The sequence below is a fragment of the Pezoporus wallicus genome, unplaced genomic scaffold (assembly GCF_028554395.1).
Source record: "Pezoporus wallicus isolate ANWC-B61680 ecotype Strahan unplaced genomic scaffold, APGP_CSIRO_Pwel_v1 contig_161, whole genome shotgun sequence".
NCBI classification, from domain to species: domain Eukaryota; kingdom Metazoa; phylum Chordata; class Aves; order Psittaciformes; family Psittacidae; genus Pezoporus; species Pezoporus wallicus.
Window position 1 is genome coordinate 1,351,534 of NW_026642654.1, and position 19,855 is coordinate 1,371,388.

At 39.5% G+C, this 19,855-nt stretch overlaps 1 long non-coding RNA gene across 1 annotated transcript; it reads left to right on the forward strand.

The window, feature by feature from the left end:
- Positions 1–7,127: 7,127 nt before the first annotated feature.
- On the forward strand, positions 7,128–18,891 carry LOC130611197 (uncharacterized). Its single transcript, XR_008975190.1, has 3 exons — positions 7,128–7,274; positions 8,254–8,436; positions 17,775–18,891. It is a non-coding gene; the product is annotated as an uncharacterized LOC130611197 (long non-coding RNA).
- The last annotated feature ends 964 nt before the right edge of the window (positions 18,892–19,855 follow it).

The following is a 19,855-nucleotide window of genomic DNA, read 5'->3' on the forward strand; positions in this document are numbered from 1 at the left end:
TACCATTGCCATGGATATAGCGTAAAACATCAACTGTACAGACTAATAATAACACTCAGTTATTAGACTAGTACTCTGCACATCTCAAGATGCTTTATAAACATGATCACTCACTTTGGACAGACACAAGAATTGAAAGAACAAAAACTCAGATTGCTTTTCCTGAGGAACGCTCATATGCCAGTAAAGAAATGAGTTTGCTGGATTCCCAGACCATATCCAATAAGTCACACTAGGCTGTGTCCGAGCAGTTGATACAAACCCTATTCCAGCCATAACAGAATTGATTTTAGCCAGAAAACGTTTTGATGGAAACGAGGCTTACTTCTTACAAGCATGGTACTGAAACTGTTCCTTAGCTGTAAAGGCCAGGTCACTACATTTTGAGGACTAGTTTCTACTTTAAGAATGACTCTGTGTTCCTGGCCAATAGCTCTGAATATACTCTGCCAGTTCTGTGCTCTAGGACAACTGGCCAAAAGCCTACTGGCGACAAACTGGGAGAACTGACAGTATCTTTGAGTGTGAGACTCATCTTGGAATCACCTCTTATTGTACAGAGCAGAGAGTTCTGGAAAAGATGTGAAAAAGCCAAATAACCATATAGAAAAATCTCATTTTTAGTACAGCTTTCCATAAGGATTTTTAACACAGGGATCATTGTTTTGGGCATGCCAATAGAACCAACCAGAAGTCTCCAGTGAAAGATTACTGAATTAAGCAACATCACAATGATGTAAATGCAAATTATAAGACTTTTTAATAAGACTTTTTAGTTTAACCTGGTATTTTTTCTGCAGTGGCTATGGCAAAAGTCTGGGCGTTGAGCCTGCTTCATAAGCCTAAGTTCTGCCATATTTATTCACCTGCAGGGTACTTAAATTAATGCTCCCCAACCTCTCAAGAGCCTTTTCATACTTCAGTAACATTCTTATAGCTCCTGAAGGGTTTCCAGATGAAAGACGTGTTGAAGAGCAAAATACTGCAATTATCTGCAGAAGTTAGTATTGCCCATATATCATCCAGATACAAGCACAGTTTTGGCCTAAGTACGTGACCCCAGTACCAACTCAAGGCTAAACCATAAGCATGTTCCAGGGAAGCACATGGCAAAGGAAACATTACTTAAGATCCACACTGAGAAAGAAAGTTTGAAGGAGATATGATTTCAAATAACACAGTTGATGACACTGACTTTTGGTACTGGAGATCTGTACAAATATTTACTTAGAAAACCAAACTTGCTGACCTCTCTTCAATTGTCTGACAACATTACCCATCGGTGGCTTACAACCAGGGCTGAGGATGGCACAGTTTAGCACATGGGCATTGTTTTGTGTGACCAGAGCAAAACAATTGATTTGCATTAACAAAATGTGCGAGGAGGCTTGCTCAGAACCTGCCCATGATAATTCAGTTAACAAGATTTACTAGCCCATTTTGGTAAATGGAAAGAACCAAAGGATATTGGGCAAAGTCCTCCACAAGTTTATGCATGGCATAACTCGTAGGTTCTTGGAGTATAAGACCAACAAGACCACTCTGATCAGTTATTTTGACTTCTTCCTTAATACAAGACACAGGACTTCCCTGAATCTTTGAAAACACAAATCTCTCTTTTGCCATAGAATGGAAAACCATAAATGTATACGTTACTCTGAGGTACTTCTGTTTATATTACATAGGGTTCTATGAATAATTTGGGTTCATTCTGTAGGATTGTTAAGTGAAAGGGAGCTATACTGTCTTGGCTGGATCACAAATGAAACACCCTATAATATGCATAGAAGCACTCGTACGGTATAAATAATATTTTTAATCAGTCATTGAAATAATAATATAAAGTTCATTTTATTAACGTTTGAAAAATAAATGTCTTCACCTTCCTTCACTGGACTTTAAAAGAGGAAAGTTTTACATTCCCTGTGAAAAAAATAAAGTAAAAAATGTTTAGAGAAATGAGCAATCTGACTGGTTAGAGATCACAAATCACTAATAATAATAAGCTCTGAATATCAGATGCCAAACAGCTGCACAGCCTCTTAAACCTAATTCTTCTTTCTTGGAGGATATGGCAAGTTTGGAAACGAGACAGTTGCCAAACCAACCACAAGATGTAGGCAGAAATTTTTCTTTGAATAAGTCACTGTCACCCGTGATAAAACGAGGCACAAGTGTCTTGGCGTGAGGGAATGCTGCAAATTGGTGTGCACAGTGAAGACAGAGCCCATGAAGACTGGAGACAGAAAACACAGACCCAGCCCCAATAGTGTAGTAAACAATTCACTCAAAAGCAGGAGGTGATAAGTGTAGAGTTTATTGGATATATCGCTAGCTGTTGCATGCTTTCCCATTACCCGACAAGGTACTATACAGTTTATTCCATTGCAGTTTGCCACCTGGTATAACAATGTATAAAATTGGAAGAGAAAATATTTGGAAAAGTCATATGAATGTTCAAAAAGTAGATGGAAGATGATTATGCCTCTGAGTCCTTTCCTCACACTTGCACTTTACAGGGCAGGTGTCAAAATTTCAATTTATACATGTAAGAATTATGGAAAGTTTTAAATGCTCAGTATGGAATATTCATTCCTAGCAAGTGCCAAATATCTCAGCTTTACAGATACTGGAAAAGTAATTCATCTACTACTCTTTGTAAGCTCCACTCATAGTCTTAATACCCTCCTATGTAAATACAAATCCCTTCAATAATTGTTATTTTTCAGCACTTTGTATTATGGAAACGTGGCATATTACAAAACGTATAGAGTATCCAGGCTTCTAGAAACCTGTGGGAGAGTTGTACAAGTCACAGTCTGTCAGCAGCATCTAAAGGTCCAACCTCAGAAAATATTTATTCTGTGGAACACCCTTCTCTGCCCTGAACCATTTGTACTTTGTCAGATATCAGAGCAGAAATGTAGTAAACTGTGTAACCTGCCAGTGCCCAGGGAACAATGGGTTTTGGTTTAAAAAAATAAATTAACTTTCACAACTTGACAACTCTGTGCTTTCTTTCTGTTCCTTTTTTTCTCCTGAATCGCTGGAAGTAAGTTACACATTACCTTGTCACGGGGAAACAAGAAATATCTGACTAGAAAAAGATGATTCCTCTCTGGTTTACTCTGTAGTCATTCTGTGTTCCTCCTGTCAAGCTTCATCCAGGATCATCCAGAATTTTTAATTAATACAGACTAGTATGGTGGCAAAAGAGTTTGTAGAGAGATAGGAAAGATTCCTCCTTAGTGAAAGAAGATGGGGTTGCAGAAAACCACTATTGCAGTAGTTGAAAAGGCAGTTCAGTTACAATGATGCACAGGATCAGAATGATTTGTCAAATCCAAGCCATTTAATAGAAAGCCTGACTGATACAGCTAATTAGAAGATGAGTGAACAGGGAAGCATGTGTCTAAAATCCTGCTCTTCTGGGACCAAGGGATCCCTCCTATTTTGGATTCACATTTTGAAATGCTGCTCTGGAGCTGCAAAGGGAGGGCTTAGTTCAACACTGAATCTAGAGCAGTCCTTTTTTTCACAGCTGAAAAAATACCATTTCCTCCTTATTTGTCACTGCTGACAACACATGAGTTACAGTAATTTTGGGGGATCAAGGCTATCACTGCTCAAGTCTTTCTTCTGTGTAGGTCTTTTGGAAAGATCAAACATGGCCCTGTAGCATCACTGAGTGGGAGAGAGTCTTGGATGCCAGTGAATAATTAATATGATCCAGATGAAGCTAAAAATAGCCCTTCCAGGAGAATCCCCTCATGCTCATTCTTCAGCTCATATAGCTGGTTTTGCCTGTACGCTGTCTGAATACAGATAGTGCTCCTTCCATCCTCCCTCTCACATAGGTCCTTCACATAACCTACAAAACAAGCTAAGCCCTGGTGGCTGGGGTACTTCTCTCAGGGGCTTCGACATGGTCTGTGAGAACTAAAATGACGGTGGCATTGGATAAAAGACAGGGAATGACCACATTTTGCCTGGAGCCCATTCTATAAGGTGTGGGCTGAGAGCAGGTTGAGCAGAAAGATGTTTAATTTGTTTCCTCTGTCAGGGCACAGAGATAATTTAACCGCTGAGTTGCTTAGTGCTGCCAGAACTGAGGCAGCTGAGAGCTGAGGACCAAAGCTGAAGCACCTGGGGATGCACTTGAAGATTACGGACTTTCTTAACACAAAGGTGAGTCAGCTGCTGAAAAAAGTATGTGGTTGTATTTATAGGTACTGAGATGTAATTCAGGATGAACAAAGCTGGTTTAAGATTTTTTTGGGGATTTCCTAGTCCTCTGTGATGCTGAACAAGCTAGGACATCTATTGGTTCACCTGTCTTCCATTTGTACACTGGGATAATAACAGTTATGCAGCCACAGAGGTATGCTAACAGATAAATTGTATGATAGTTAAAGCCTTATGCTATGCAGTACATAAATAAGGGGTTATTTAACACACTCAGAACAACTTTATTACCTTCATTGGTAAAAATATTGTGTGAATACCCCATAAAGCAATGAACTTTGCCATCTTCATTGCCATGAGGAATGCCCTATGTCTTCAAATTCTTATGAGGCAAACTTCTGAGATAGTCTCCAAGAGATTGGTGTCTGGAGCTGTCTTAGCAGAGGATATTCCCAAAAACCTTCCAGAAGAGACTCATCCAGGGGTACTTGTTTTCCTCTATCATTAGTCTTCAACTTGTACTGTAGATAAATAGGAAAATTCATATTCTTTCCAAGGCTATATCTTTCCAGCTGTGAAAAGTGTGAAGTGCTCTGGCCAGAAGTTAAAAAAGTAAAACATGGATGTGTACACCTATATTCTTCCCTCTGTCTTTCTGCTATGCTCCTGTTGTACACCAGAGAGCAGCACTCTGACTTGGGGGAAAAGTATGCAAGACATCCAACACATGCTAGGCGAAGTAGGATAGGCAGGACTGCTGCATCAAGTCATTCTTCATAGAAGTTCACACTACTGAAGAAAAAACACCTCCTTGCTATTCTAAACAAAACCTTATTATAGAAGGGTTTTCTTCTAAGTAATATTGGAGCCAACAGATGTACTTTTCATACATACTTCCTGTTGCTATGTAACTTTCCTCTAGCAACTGGAGCTCAAGCAGTGCAGGGTCAGATGTATAGTCCACAATCCCAGTAAAGAATGCCATTGACCAATTTTATCCAAGATTCCCAGGGCATGGCCTTCTCTAACAAACAACAAGAAGCTTTGGGGCTAGAATACACCCTGGCAACAGCACAGAGATGGTTATCAGAATCTCTGTGGTAGTTGCCATCATGCAAGATTATGGCAAAGTATGACTTCACAGACTATATTACTATGGCTTTCAAATACCCTGCCTAGATTATCCCAGTCTGTTCCTGCTATCTTCATTACTTACTGCTGTGCAATAAGTATTACGTAATGTCTGTGACTTGTAAACATTTGATTATAAATTCAAATACCTGTAAAATTCCCAGTTAAATATTAGCTGCAGATAGGTTGAAACACGGATATTTCTGCTGGAATTAGTCCAGAAAGCCAGATTTAACCCCATGGCTTCCCAGCAAAACAATTACAGATCTTGAAGGACAGGAGTAAGGCTGGGACCAGTCACTCCAGCCATGGCCTCCATGTGTACACAGGGAAAACTTGCAATTCCTTGACTACAGGATCTGAAACTTTGTCATTAGTTATACCATACATTCGTCTATTTCAGTCCCTTCTCTGTCATCCCGCTTACAACTGTCCCCACATCACCCTTCTTTTGTGCACTCAGCTGGGGGTGTGCAATAACTACCCTGCTGCACCCAGTGGCTATAACAACTCTCCTCCCACAGATAGACAACTGGTACTTTGGCCCTTCATGTTCCTTGTGCTGGAGGATCTTCTGCCCTCATGTCTGAACCCAACACAGTTGCAACTTTACCATGGTGTCCTTCATCAAGTATGTCAGAGACTATGAATAAACGAGTTTATGAAAAACATTCGAAATAATTCCATTGGTCATACACCACAGTGCCTTTAAGTTACCTTGGAGGTGCTTTCAAAGTCTGCTATGGGGCCTATTCGTAAAAGACCATGGAAGTGTTTTCCTGGTACCACAGGTATCAGGCAACAGTGTATTCAAGTCATATTAACTGCAAATGGAGCAATCAGTAATTTCCAGACTTCATGTATTTCATCAAAAACCTTGTTCCTGAAAAGTCTAGAAAATTAACATGTAAGCTTAGTTAACACTGCACTGTATCTCTCCCATGTATTCCAGAATAAATGGCTAAACTTTCCCAGTCACTCAAAACAGGTGACTAACAACAGAAAATATCTTGCTCTTCTCCCCTTAGATCTCCTAAGCAATCATTTTCCCTGCTCCCTGAGCCCATGGATCAGTGACAAATCCTCCAGTATTATAACTGAGTTATAGCTGTGGGGATGTCAGTGCCATTAGTAACTTATCTGCTGAGAACAACTAGTGCCTGTTTCCTTGTTTGGTTAAACAGTCTTGCCCTCATCCTACCTCAACATTTCCTGCACATAAAGATAAAGCTGATGTCTATGCTTGCCAACAAACTGCTGTGACAAAAACCAATAAGAAAAACATAAAACCAGCAACTTAAAATTGTTGGCTGCTCACTGCAAAGACCTCTGGAATGCAAAGACTGTTATTACAAGAGGAATTCCAGGCACATGAACACAGGTTGGAAAGGACTTGCTACCTTCAGTCTTCTTGGGATTGACAAGAGATTATAAGGATGACATTTTAAGGAGGGAATTGTTTATTTGTGATAGAAACGGGAAAAACAAACCCTTGGTTACTTTTTTGAACTATGAACAGCTTTCAGAGACATTTCTCTTATCAAAATGTCTTGCAAAATCTGAGGGTGGGGAAATGGTTGGAGAGCTCACAACTTTTCAGAACTACAGCTAAACAAGTGAAAATGCAGCCCAGGAACTGGCAGAAAACTGCCTTTCTGTGAGCAGGGAGTTGACTGAGAAACCTTGCAATGACCCAGGAGTTGGTAGGAAAGGACAGGGAGATTAATGTGATTCTGAACAGACAAGCAGCCCTTATGGAAAACGATGCACTGAAGCTTCCCTCCCACTCTCTCCTTTCCTCGGCACCATTCTGCATCCTGAAGTGGGTCTGTCTCTGGATCCCCAGGCCTCCAGAAAGCTGTCAGACTGGAAAAACAGGTCCTCAAGGATTCAAAACACAGCTCCTTCTCCTAAGGCACTGACCACAGCAGTGCCCACCTCAGATCCCTCCAACCCAAGTAAGACTTTATTGCTGCAATAATATTGCTTTCAGCTTTTCAAATGCCTGAAGGGTCATTAGGCAGAAAACCCACAGCCACAAACAGCTGTATCCTGTAATGTTCAGGGCTGTGGGAGCTGTCTGCATTGCACTGTCACTGATAAGTTCGAAACACAGTATTTGCCCCATTTTCCTTTTTTTTTTTTTTTTTAATTTATAGTGCTCACAGTATGCATTCACCATTTTCCCGTGTTTGCACTTTGAGGGCTTTTTAAGAAAAAAACAAATTTATTTTTCTTTTACTTGTTGCTATAATTTTAGTTTGCATTTAATACCAATGGTTTGAAATGACTGAAAAACGTAGATTTTTTTAGACCTTTATTTGCAGGAGTTAAGAAGTTTGTGACACACTCAGGGAGACAAGGGTCCAGTTTAATATCCTTTATAAGCAATCTAACTTGTACTCAAGAAAAGCACTCCACAAAATGATTTAATAGGTGGTAAACAGCTCCAAATCATGCTAATTCTCCAAATCAGAATACCTGCATAGTCCAGGCAATGTCATCTTACCTGCTTCATCTAAATTCATGTTCCAATGCCATCCTGATATTCTCCAGCTAATTATTAAGTTAATTGTTGTTTATTGGTGTAGTTTTTGTTATTGTTGTTGTTGTTATTCAGTCAATATTTTATCAAGGAAGGTAGAGTATGTAGTCATCAAGGGGAACATAAGACTAATTGGCAGTCACTGTTATGCAGTCGTCCAGAGAGTTAAATTTGGTCTCTGGTACTGTTTCTGCCACCAAAGACCCTCCCAGATAATTCCCAGTCATGCTTTAGGTAGCACAGTTTAGGGATGACCCCTTTTTCTGCTTTGGAGGGGTAAGAAAGCCCCACAGTACTAATGGGAGTCATGCCATGCCCAGTGACCTCAGGGACAAATAATGGTCTTTGGCCCATATAATTTCCTAATACAGATGTTGCTCCTCTGCCCACAGTGGACTTGAGACCTCATTTTCATTAAAAATAGAGGAATGAGCTGCTGCAGCCCTAGCCCTGTGCATCAGACCATTACAAATCCTTCTGGAACTGCCTGATTAATCCTTTGTTATCGGGACTTCCTGCCAGCACCCTGTCACTGCCTCTCATCCTAATCCTGTGGCACAATCCCTTCCCATCAGGTAACACTCAGTTTGACTGCCCAGAAGGGCAACGTGCAGGGCAAGGTGTCTTCAGGACTGTGCTGTGAGTGTTCAGTCTGGACTGGAAAGGCTATAAGTAATGTAATAAATGTATGGACAGACTATTTCCTATCAGACACAAAAAATATACAGAGAAAGTCTGGGCTAAAAGGCTTTTGGTTTTGGTGTCCTGAACTCAGAAGTTACAAAGTGAAGCAAAGCAACATCTACAACTGTCAAATGAAGTCAATACTACATATTCTTTAATTTCAAAAAAATGAAATGAACTGAAGATTTATAGGTCTCTGATCTGGGATGAATCCCAGTTGATATTTAGGACCAGTATTGAAGCTGATTCCAGTTATCCCAAGCTGTATGTACCTCCTTTTTCTATTTGTGTCACACCTTTCAGCCTACTCCAAAGATCAAAATGTTTTCCTGAAGGACCTTTCTAGAAATCAGTTTACAAACTCATTTTCCTCTTGCTGGAACTGTCTCAAAAGAGAGGAGTCACAGAGTCCCACTGTTAAGGTGCACCTTGGGCTTCAGAGAAGGTTTTGATCTTGCGGCCAAAGATTCTTCTGTCTCTTCTACCTGCTAAGTAGGACTAGTTTTTTGCAATTCTCCACACTCTTGCCTTTTCCACTTGTTTCACTTATGTCTGTGTACCAATCTTGCTTTTTTTTTTAATCCTGATCTCAGTTTTAGGCTCCTACCCAGCCAAGTCACTGGCACAGTTTAATGTTCGTGTAAGTCAATTTGCACCAAAGAGGGATCCCACTCTTTCTCCACATTCCAAACATGCTCCTTCACCTATCCTTGACTGCAGTTGTCAGTTCTTCTCACATATCCAAAAGCCTATGAATAGTATTAGTGTTCTGTGAGGAAGTTATCTGCATCTTTTAGCATGGGACAAGAAATTAGTTTTCATAATTTTAAAAAATAATTGTTGTGTTTACCTAAGCTGTCCTAATATTATTTTGTTTCAAGCTAACACCCACCATCAAAAATCACAATGATGGTTGTGACAGTTCAGAAAAATCATAAAGAAGTCAGAATAGTGCTAGTTTCTATCAAACTTCTGAATTTCTCTTTATAAACAGAAGCTTGCACTTGTTTGAAGGAACCTAGGACTTCCATACTTCATTCATGTCTTCTGTCCTACCAAAAGACTACCTCATCTACTGTAACAAAGGCCACATGCTGAAAGGAACACATACATCTTCATGATGTATGTTTGGCTCACAGCCTGAAGCCTCAGCTCTATATCTGTAGATGTTTCAATAGGTTTGGTAGAATGGTTGTTAAAGTTGACTGCCAAGTCCTGAGACAGCTGCTAAAATCTGCCTCCAGCAAGCACTGCTCCTGGTGGTTCTTGTCCTCATTATTTTCAGATTGCTCCTCCCTCTACTGACACCCACTTGTTTGTGCTTGGGTTTGGAGTCCCTGGGTGCACCCCATGGCCCCATCTACACTTGCAGTGCTCTCATCACCTGTATTACTTTGGCCACACAGCCTTTGTGACCCCTTTGGCCCACTACTGAGTTTGAAGAAGGATGCAACCAGACCAGGTCCTTCACTGGATGCAGCAGGCACTGGACTCTCTGAAGGGAGGACTTTTAATGCTTTCTATCCTTCAGGACAAAGGAAAACAAGATAATTAAAACCAGTGAACTCAGGGAGGTGTTAGCTGCGGCCTCACACATTGGGTTTATAGGCTGAATCTTGTTCTCTTTAGGCTTCCAGATTTTTCTCGGTTACTGTTTCTCCTGTCACATACTCACTATTTCTTCTGTCATACACTCACTGCTTCTGCCTGCCCTTTGGAAAAACTTTTCTACAGTCCTGCACTTCATCAGTATAATAATTATTTCAGGCTTCCCTGTTAGACATAGCAAGCTAGTGTGAGGCACAGGGAAGTAAAAGGAAGTCTTCTTCTTAGTTTCAATATGCTTTGAATGAGGTATTTTTCCTTGATAAATCCTTTTTATTTTCTTCCCTCTTCTTCTTTCATTCACTGTGATATTCAATATGTGTGTGACTGTGCATGACCGTGTGTTTGTGTTCTCCATCTCCTCGAATTTTAGAGCTGGGAAAGATACAAATTTGGGAGATAAACTCTAAAGACATCATCGATGAAGCATTGAAGCCAATTCCATATTTTAATCCTGCATAAATTATCCTGGAACACAGCCCACATTTATGTTGTGTGAGAGAACAGAAAAATAATGGGATTACTCAGAAGTTTCAGATGATTATAAACATATGGTGCAGGATGGTATAAGAACAAAACGTACTAAGCAAAATATCATCAGTAAATGAAAGGTTAATAATGGAAAAAGTAAATTTGGAACCTCATATGTGGCCTATTATCAAACACTACTGACACGAAAGAATTCCTGGAGAACTGTTAAAAGTGGACAGCTAGTAGTTTAATGACTGTAACAAGAAAACTTTAAGTCATTGGAAAGGAAACTATATGATTATAAAAGAACTCATCACATATTTAAGCCTCCTATGAAAAATGGTAGTTTTGTGCCTGAGGTTCCGGACTGGGACTCAGATCTTGATTTATTTCCCAGTTCTGCTACAGATTTCCTCTGTGACCTTGGGCCAGTTACTTTGGGAGAAACATGTTAGAGCTCCTAAATGACTTATGAATCCAAGCCCCTTTTCCAAAAGAGACATAGCAGCAGATTCACAAAGGGGCAAGCATGTAGGAATGCTGACCATAGCCAGGGCTACCCACAAAGTGACAGTGTGCTGCCCTAATACTTTCCAGTTCTGAGCATCAGCAGCCCCAGGGGAGATGGCTGTCTTCTGAAGAGGAATAGAAAATGAGCAGAAGATGGTATTGGAGGGATCAGCTGGTACTGTGGAGCAGGCAGTCTTGGGACCTGCTCCCTCTCATGGTTTCCAGATTCTGCTCATCACTGGGAGAGGCTCTGGTGTGATGCCTGGATCTGTGCAGACAGAAGATACCAGGAATTACATGGTCAGTAGGATTACCCTGAGAAACACAGGGTCTCCTGGCTATTGGCATCCTGCTTGGGTCAAAAAAAGAAAGAATCGGGAACAATCATCTTTCTCAGGGGCAAGTGGTTTTGGTGTAGAAAACCTTCCACTTGGTTAGCTGCCCACCAACATCACTCAGCCTCAGAGCTCAAACATCATTCCCAAAAGTCCAAGGTAAGTGGAAAGAAAGACGGGCAGGATGACAGGGGCATGTCATCCTCTCCTACCCCCAATCTGTGAAGCTGAACTGTAGCAAAACTGCAGACCTCCCTTTTCTTGCTTAGATTTTTGGGCTTCAGTATGAAATAAGTGTTTGTTTGTGCAGGAATTAGCTTCCTAAGGAAATTTACATAGCAACCAAGCAAGCATGTAAACTTGAAGCACCTAAGTGTTGTTGCCTCCAGCTTTCAAACAGCTTTGAAAAATGGACCCTTTTTGCTGCTCCCAGCTTGTGAAGTAGAAATAGCAATAGCAGAGTATTCTTTGTCTCCCTCATCCTATATTAGTCCGTGCTGTACATAGTCCCAAAACTCACACACAAAATAGGAATGCAAGAAGTAATAAACCTGTAATGTAGGTAGGGGAGCCAAGGATGGGTATTCATTCTAGTTTTCCATATGCTATAGCAATGATAAAAGGATCTTACAGGCATCTCGTCCTCTGACTTAATATGTAGCATGGTCATAACTCAGAAACTTCTTTGGACAGGATTCACAAACTGCTGTGTCTGTGTAAAGTCAGTTGAAAGTAAATAACTTACTTTCTGCTTCAGTCTCTTGGATATCTCCATTTACCATGGTTTGTTTCATTCTGCATGGAAGTATATAAAACTTAAGGTATGTAATAGACCACAAAGGTGAAGAATATTAGGTTTCTGAGAATCAAAATATCCTAGCAGAGAACCTTCCATAAAAGCATATATTTTGTTGTCAGTGGTTTTGGCATAAGCAAAAATTCCATACAAAGCCCATGAAAAAGTGTAGTAAAAGAGCGTAGAGGTGGATGTTTATCATTCAAAATGAAATGTTTTAGTAATTAATGTTTGCTGACAGGATTGGGGAAGTACAAAGAAATTCAGAAACATCAAGGTAAATATTTTCACTTCCACCAAAACATTTTCAAGTTATGAGTGTCCACCTACATCTACTGCTGTCTTAGCAACGCCAAGGAAGTCTGATCTTCCTTCTAGCTGTGCTTGATGCACTAGAGGAAAACTATTATGAGTAGTGACTGCTGCAAATTTGCATTTCATCAAAGTTGTATGACTCTTCTGGGTGAGAGTAGGAACAATTTCATACATGTAAGTAGCTGAAGTTTTGGTTAATAGGTTAGGTTCCACATTCAGAAAAGAAAGTTTCTGTCACTGTGACCTTTTGTATCTGCTTTTATAATCAATGTGATCAAAGCAGTCCTCCTGTCATGGGACAGGATTCCCTTCTGGAATATTTCCACAAGACTGGAGACAGCTGTTGCAAAAACCATATTTTAAAAAGCTGCAGGAAATCTGTCTGTAACTGATGCTTTTCCCAAGTTTTAAGTCTTGAAAGAATCTTTCTGTTTCCTGTAAGTACATGTCTCTCTTCATCTGATGTATCTGCTTATAGAGGGGAATCCTTTCCGTGTGAGTTTTTCACTGATGTTTGTCTAAAATGACTTTGGTTAAAATTATCTTTTTCTGAATCTGTTTGCCAATGTATTTGTCTTTGACAAACTACCATTGAGTCATAAGCTTCTAGGTCAAGGGGGTCATTATGATCATCCCATCTGACCTTGGGTATAAGGCAGCACAGTTTCAGTTGTTCCTATAGGTATTCTGTTGCTTCTGGTTAATGTGTTCATCCTTCAAGAGGGACAGATTTCCTGGGGATTAGACTGCCCCTACTAGGACTACAAAAACCAAGGAAACAGCTGAGTAGTTCAGGTGACTCCTTCTGAATGTCCTGGTTGTGTCACATCTGTGTTCTACATGCTTATTTCTGAAAATTAACTAGTCACAGTTAATTTTAGTCCTAAATTAGTCCCAGTTAGTCCCTAATTAGTCCCAGATAATTTTCCATTTATTCTTTCTTAAAATATTGCTGTGTGTAAATTGCCCAGGAGCACCATAGGAAGTGCAAGGATACTGAAAACACTGGTTTTGTGTCACGGTTTTACAGTGCCGCCAAAACTGGTGTCATCTAAGCATTGGTCTGTGGCGAGATACACTGATGTGGTTCCAAGGAATTTATATGTACTGAAATCACACAGTGTGTGAAGAAGCACAGGTTCCCTGCCTGTGGGCTGGCCATCTCTTTTCACAGCTCAGTGAAACTCCATCTATTCTGTTGTTGGCAGTATGTTGCTATTCCTTCACTCCCACAGTTTGGAGGTAAATGGTGATCCTTCAGGACAGATCTCTGCAGTTTTGCTTCATGCTTCACTGAAGCATAAAATGTGGTGTACATTGACTCCATTGCTGTGGTTTTCTTTCCAGGCACATAGCTGCATACTCTTCCCAGTGCAGCATCCCAAATCTTTGGGAACTCTGAAAAGGGTTTATCAGTCTGAAGAGCTTTGTGCCCAGAACTTGCATAGCAGAACCATTTTGCAGTGAACAGGGTTCAGAGTTATTTACCGTATGAAGCACTTCACAGGCTGTTGAGCACTCCCACTAGTACATCATAAGCTTTCTGTTTTGACATCCTGAGCCCTCTCCTTACATGTCCTCCACTATCTCCAAACTCTGCATTTCCTTCCATTTTTATCTCTTTTTTTTTTGGTGACAATACAGTAAAGAAAATAAAGACTGTTGCCAAGTTTGTTTACTTTGCACTCAATAATTCTAAATTCAAAATCTGTGGTGATAAATGCGACATATATGTTTTTAATTTCACCTGATGGATAACAATGTCCTAGGATCTTTCAGCACTCCCTAGTAAGAAGTTCTTACTGCAGTCTTATTTTCTGTTTATGAGAGATAAATCACATCTATTTTAGTCTCTATTTCTAAATCTCAATTTATTTGATTCAGAAAGAATGAAGAGCTTTCCTGTCTCTCAAACTTAAATAGTTAAGTCTGTTCATAGGTTAATTTTCCCTAGTCTGTGGACTCTTCTAATAATGTCTTGTACTGTAGGTTCTTCTTCAAAAAGAGTGTAGAATAGTTTTAAGTGGCTGAACTGTGATTAACCTGTGGGTCCACATGATTGACAGAAACATTCATCTTTTATCCTATTTTCAAATGAAGGTTCAGACCCTGTTGTAAAGCTATACTTTAAGAACAAGCTATTGGCCTTAATTCAGATATAACCAAATAATGTAACAGTATTTATCAGGTCAAATTTCCTGATGTATAAAAATAATCAGTTCATTAGTTTTTCACTTTTTTTTCTTGTAATTGTTGTTGTCCAGTTCTGTAACTGTGAAAGAGGTGGTATAGATTTCAGATAATGTGAGTAGAGCCAATTAGGGAAAAGAGAATCCCAGATTTTAAGTGCTTTACAGTCTCTTTAGAAAATAGGCCACCCAAAAAGCTTTCAGCACTAATTGTTCCTGAAAGTGGAATGGCTATTACTTACTGCCACAGGGTCCTCTGATCTTCCTGTGACTCTACATGAGTCTGTTTATTAATGTTTGCTTTAAAAATGGAGCCCTTCTGCCTTTTTTTTTTTTTTTTTTCTGATGTTCTCAGTACTTAGCGTAGTAAAGACTGAAAAACAAACGAGATTATCTGTGACTAATATTTTAATCCAGAGCCCTGGAATTCCTTGTGCACTATTTGAGCTGTTGCGCAGCAGGCTGCCTGCAGACATGGCATCTCTGTGCTTCTCAGGGACCTATTGAATCTATTTCTGAGACCTACCTGTTCTGTAAAGGTTAGTGTATGTAGGAAAGGTTTTAGCAGCTTTTCATTGCAATTTCACCTAATAATTCTTTCACAACACTGAGTGTGGATCCAGAGAACATTAATAAATGTAAATACTGAATGAAATACATGGAAAAGCATGAAATCCTACAAACATCGAAGAGAAACATATTAACAGGTAGATATATTTGCCTTACAGAAAATACCTTGAGTTTTCCCGAATTTTCACAGCTCCCTTGAGTGTCCTAGCATGTATCTGTTCAAAGCTTCTCTTCAGAGCAACAACTCCCTATTTGCATTTACTTTATTTTGCATACAGTCAATGGAGCCCATGCAATGTGAACTTTAGGAATTTAACAAACCAGTCCTCCTAAAGTGATTAAGTTACCATTTTCATCAGTTGAAAAGTTTCCTTTAAATTCAAAGGAGTGAGAGTCTGTATTTGAAAGAGTAGGATAAAGTGTTGTCTTAATTCCATATACCTCTCTAAAGTGGTCTTGGAAAATAACTTAGGAACTTAGCTGTCTGACATATCTGTCACAAAGACTTCTCTGTTCATCACTGGGCTGTACATGACAGGAAAAATCACATTATGGGTTTGTTCAAAACGTTTTTCTCTGCCTGATTCTTGTACCCAGGCAAGTCTGGGATATGTTGAGAAGAGGTTTTATAAGTGATGTCCTAAGAAATATCAGTGGTGTGCCTGATGTGCTCATTCTTGAGGTACTGAAATACAAGTTTATGCTTTGTGTCTTCAACAAAAAAGGTTGAATCCTGTCCTCTGGTGTTCACACCAGCTCCACTAAAAAGTCTTGGATAAGAGTTCTCTGAAATCAGAGAAATCATAAGTGTCCTATATATACAAACAAGCATTTTGCAAATAGGAACAGCATGCAACAGTGGATATATAACTCCTCTGAACAATAAAGACTACGCGAAGCCCTGCATCTAGTGCACAGTTTTCCTCAAGTCTTTGCAACATGTCCCCATTTTTTCCTACTTCTCGCTTAGCTCAAATACATTTTAAATTTGTACGATGGGGATTCTGACTGTGAAATGGGCTTTAAGCAATCTTCATTTGCAAAACATCCGAAGAAAAGTACGGTAGGAGAGTGATTAATCTTGTGGGCTTTACATGCCCCCTGGTGGAAAGCCCTCAGTGTAGCCGTAAGGATTTAATGCAAAAACATAGCTTGTAAACAGATGTGTGGCTCATGAAAACGCATTCTCATTTGAGGCACTGCACCATTATCGGTGTACAGCCTATGAATAAGAACACACAAGATCCCAAGTTACAAACGAGCACCTGGACTCATTTAAGTGCTGCTAGCATGATGTACATTGCTCGTACAATATAAATTGCTGGCCTAAAATTTCTTGCAGGCAAACGATGCCAAGCTCTTAATATATATAAAATGAACTCTAGTAACTTAAGCAAAATAATCACAATTTTCCCCACAGTCTTTCCAGGATTTCAATCTGGAGGGTTTTGAAGGATACACAATACCTTGTTACAAACCATATAATGTTTTAAAAAGTATCCAACTGACAACCTTGGCTAACATTGTATCTTCTATCTAGATTACTTCAATATGTCATGTCCATATCACACCACTCTGTCCATGGTCCCAATGCCAAGGATTTCTGTCTTGTCCAACCTTTCCATCTGGAAGCAATGAGCTTAATATTCTGGCTCTACCCCCAAAAAAGCTATGTCACAGAAAAGTAGCAGTCTTACGAACTGTTGTATACCCTGAAGACAAATTTGAGATCCACATAGTCTCTCTAAGTTCTACTCAGATTCAGTTAAAGGCAAGTTTTCCACTCTACTCCCATAAGACCTCCAGCATACCATAACACTGTAAGAGCAATTTGACAACCATTTATGCTTAAAACCTGTCCTAGGCATGTCAAAGGGCTGTGTTTAACAGATAATGAAGGGCTAAGATGTTCCTTTGGGGCAAAACACATTGTGTTGTAAGATTTGCTGTTAAGAGGCTGTTCTTTTCATTGTGATTCCTCTGAAAGCCTAAAACAAAGAGAAATAGAAGTTTTTTGTTTTCAAGTCTTTTCTCATCTACTTTAAAGCCAAGGCAACCTATCTAGGAGCCCATTATACCTATGGAGAAAAGGATGAGGCAGGTATTGCCCATCAGCTTGAGCTGTCGCTCTGATTCAGCATTCATCAGCACAGCCTGGCATCCAAGAGCAAGGGCAGTGCTCCCTTCTCTGCTGCTGGGTGGAGGGATGGAGACCTGCTCTGAGCAGGTTTGCTTTAAATCTCTTTTCTTTTAATTTTCTTTCTTTCTTTTTTTTTTTTTTTTTATTGCAGGGTGAGGAAGGAGGGACATAATCTGAGCAAAGGTTTTATAAGTGATGTCCTAGGAAACATCAAGAACCACCAAAACACTGACTGTGTGTTGTTTTCATTTTCTCGTGAGCCATTATGAGCCATTTTTTTTTTTGTTCCCTTTTCTAGTATTATCAGCAGTTTGCAAAAACTGGAATCCTAAGCCAAAATGTGACAGTATTCCTCAGGCACCTCACCCGGGCTGCATAAATTTACAGAGGGAAAGTTATCTCACCTACCTTAGGCACCTGGTTTTGGTTGGGATGAATCTTCCATTGGAAGTGCCTCCCTCCCCACAGTAACTATAGACAAAGATAGCCTTGAATTAATATCTAAATAACTAGAATAAGGCAATATCAGTCCCATTTTTTTGATGCCAGGATTAAAACCAGAACTTGTTTGAGTCAGTTTTTAGGTCTCTTTTATTCTTACACCATTATAAGAACTCATTTTCTAATTCCTTGACTCTTTTAATTACATTTAAATTGAACTTATTAGCATTTAATTGAAACTTCATTCAATGCCTCTCAAAATAGAAATCAATTTTAAGAATTACTTATTCTGCAGTAGAAAAATGTGCTGATACAGGTGAATTAATCACATGTTCTTAGAATCATTACTATATTCTTGCTGGCCAGAAAAAAGATGAAGAATTGAAAAATGCAGTTGTTCTGAAACCAAAATGCTTTGCCCAACCCTATTAGATTTGCTGAAATACGTTTTGGCTGATAAGCATATTCTGACATTGCCAAAATGTCCTGTTTTATAATTTTGGAACTGGGTATCTAATATTTCTTTTCAAAATAGTTTTTCATGTTTAATGTTCCTATGATGTGTTTCATTTTGTGTTCTCAATACAATTAAAAAGTCAACCATAATCAAAAGTTTCTGAGACATTTCAGTTGATACAACACGTTTTTCTTAAAACTTTCTCTTCCAAATAATTTCAGAATTTTCAGAAGTTGTGCCTAACTGGCCTAAGATCAAATTTGAAAATCCTCTGCAAATTTATTTTCTGCATACGTTTGATTTATTGCTGATATTCCACCAAAAGTGTGTCTGCCGTAAACCTCTTAAAGAGCTGAAAGGAAAAGAGATTCAGTGTTCCTCAGAGAGGACTTTACACTTTCTGGGCCAGGACTTAAAATTCGTTTCCACCACTGCAAGACTACCCAGTACCAAAACACTTTTCTTCAAGTGAAGCCGAGGAGAGATTGGTGGTAATTTTTATGTCACCTTGCACAATTTAAAGTGTTTAGAGGATATAAAATGAAAGATTATAATCTGTGAAAATACAGATGTTAGTTTATAACATTAAGATGCCCGACTGGTTAAAGTTCATGGTAACTCTCATTTGCTTCTGTGAATTGCATCTTCAAGAAACCAGAAAGTAAGTATTTCTTCATAGCTGTAGATTCCAAGGCATGGGGTTTGATATGTTTATTTATTAGCATTGGTCTGTGTAGCAGTGTCTTCAAATACAAATTTGCTATAAGAAGCCAGATCCCTCAGCCCATTGAGTCCATTTTGTGCTACTTCATAGCTCACTTCATAGCAGTGGAATGATGGGTACCATCTGGAGGGTTCTCCTGAATATTTCCTCTGCGAAGATGGTTGCTGTAAAGCCAGCAGAGATGTCTTCGCTATCTCTGACACCTCTGCTGTGCTGCCTGGCATGAGAGAAAAGGGTGTGTTTACAGAGAAGACAGAGAATGTGGAGAGAAAAACATTTTTGCTGCTTGATTTTCCCAGATCCTACTTTCAAGCCAAAGTGAATTGAAAGTTCAATTCGCTGATGATATTTTAAGGCATTTCTCAGCACAGTTTTGAGTTTTGTTTGAATGTTGGTGATGTTATAAAGCCAACCACACTTTTCAGCCAGTCTTCCCTTCTTTCCTAACTAGCAGACTAGAACTCAGCCTAAAATTGTTCCCTAGCACTTAGACATCTCTGCTTTTTGCTGCTTTCCAGGTCACCAGTTACTCTTTCCTCCTAGGAGTGGGTCAAAACAGGTGATTAACTCACATGCTGAGATGTCACCCTGACTACAGATGGACTCTGCAGAGGGACAGGCATCTCCCTGTGACATCCTCTGGCAGGCTGAGTAAAGTAAAGCAGGCTCTTATTGCTATAGCAGCCCTCAGTGTATCTGCAGCTCCTTGCTTTTGACAGCTATTTAAGCTTTACTTTACTCAGACCACTCCAGAATC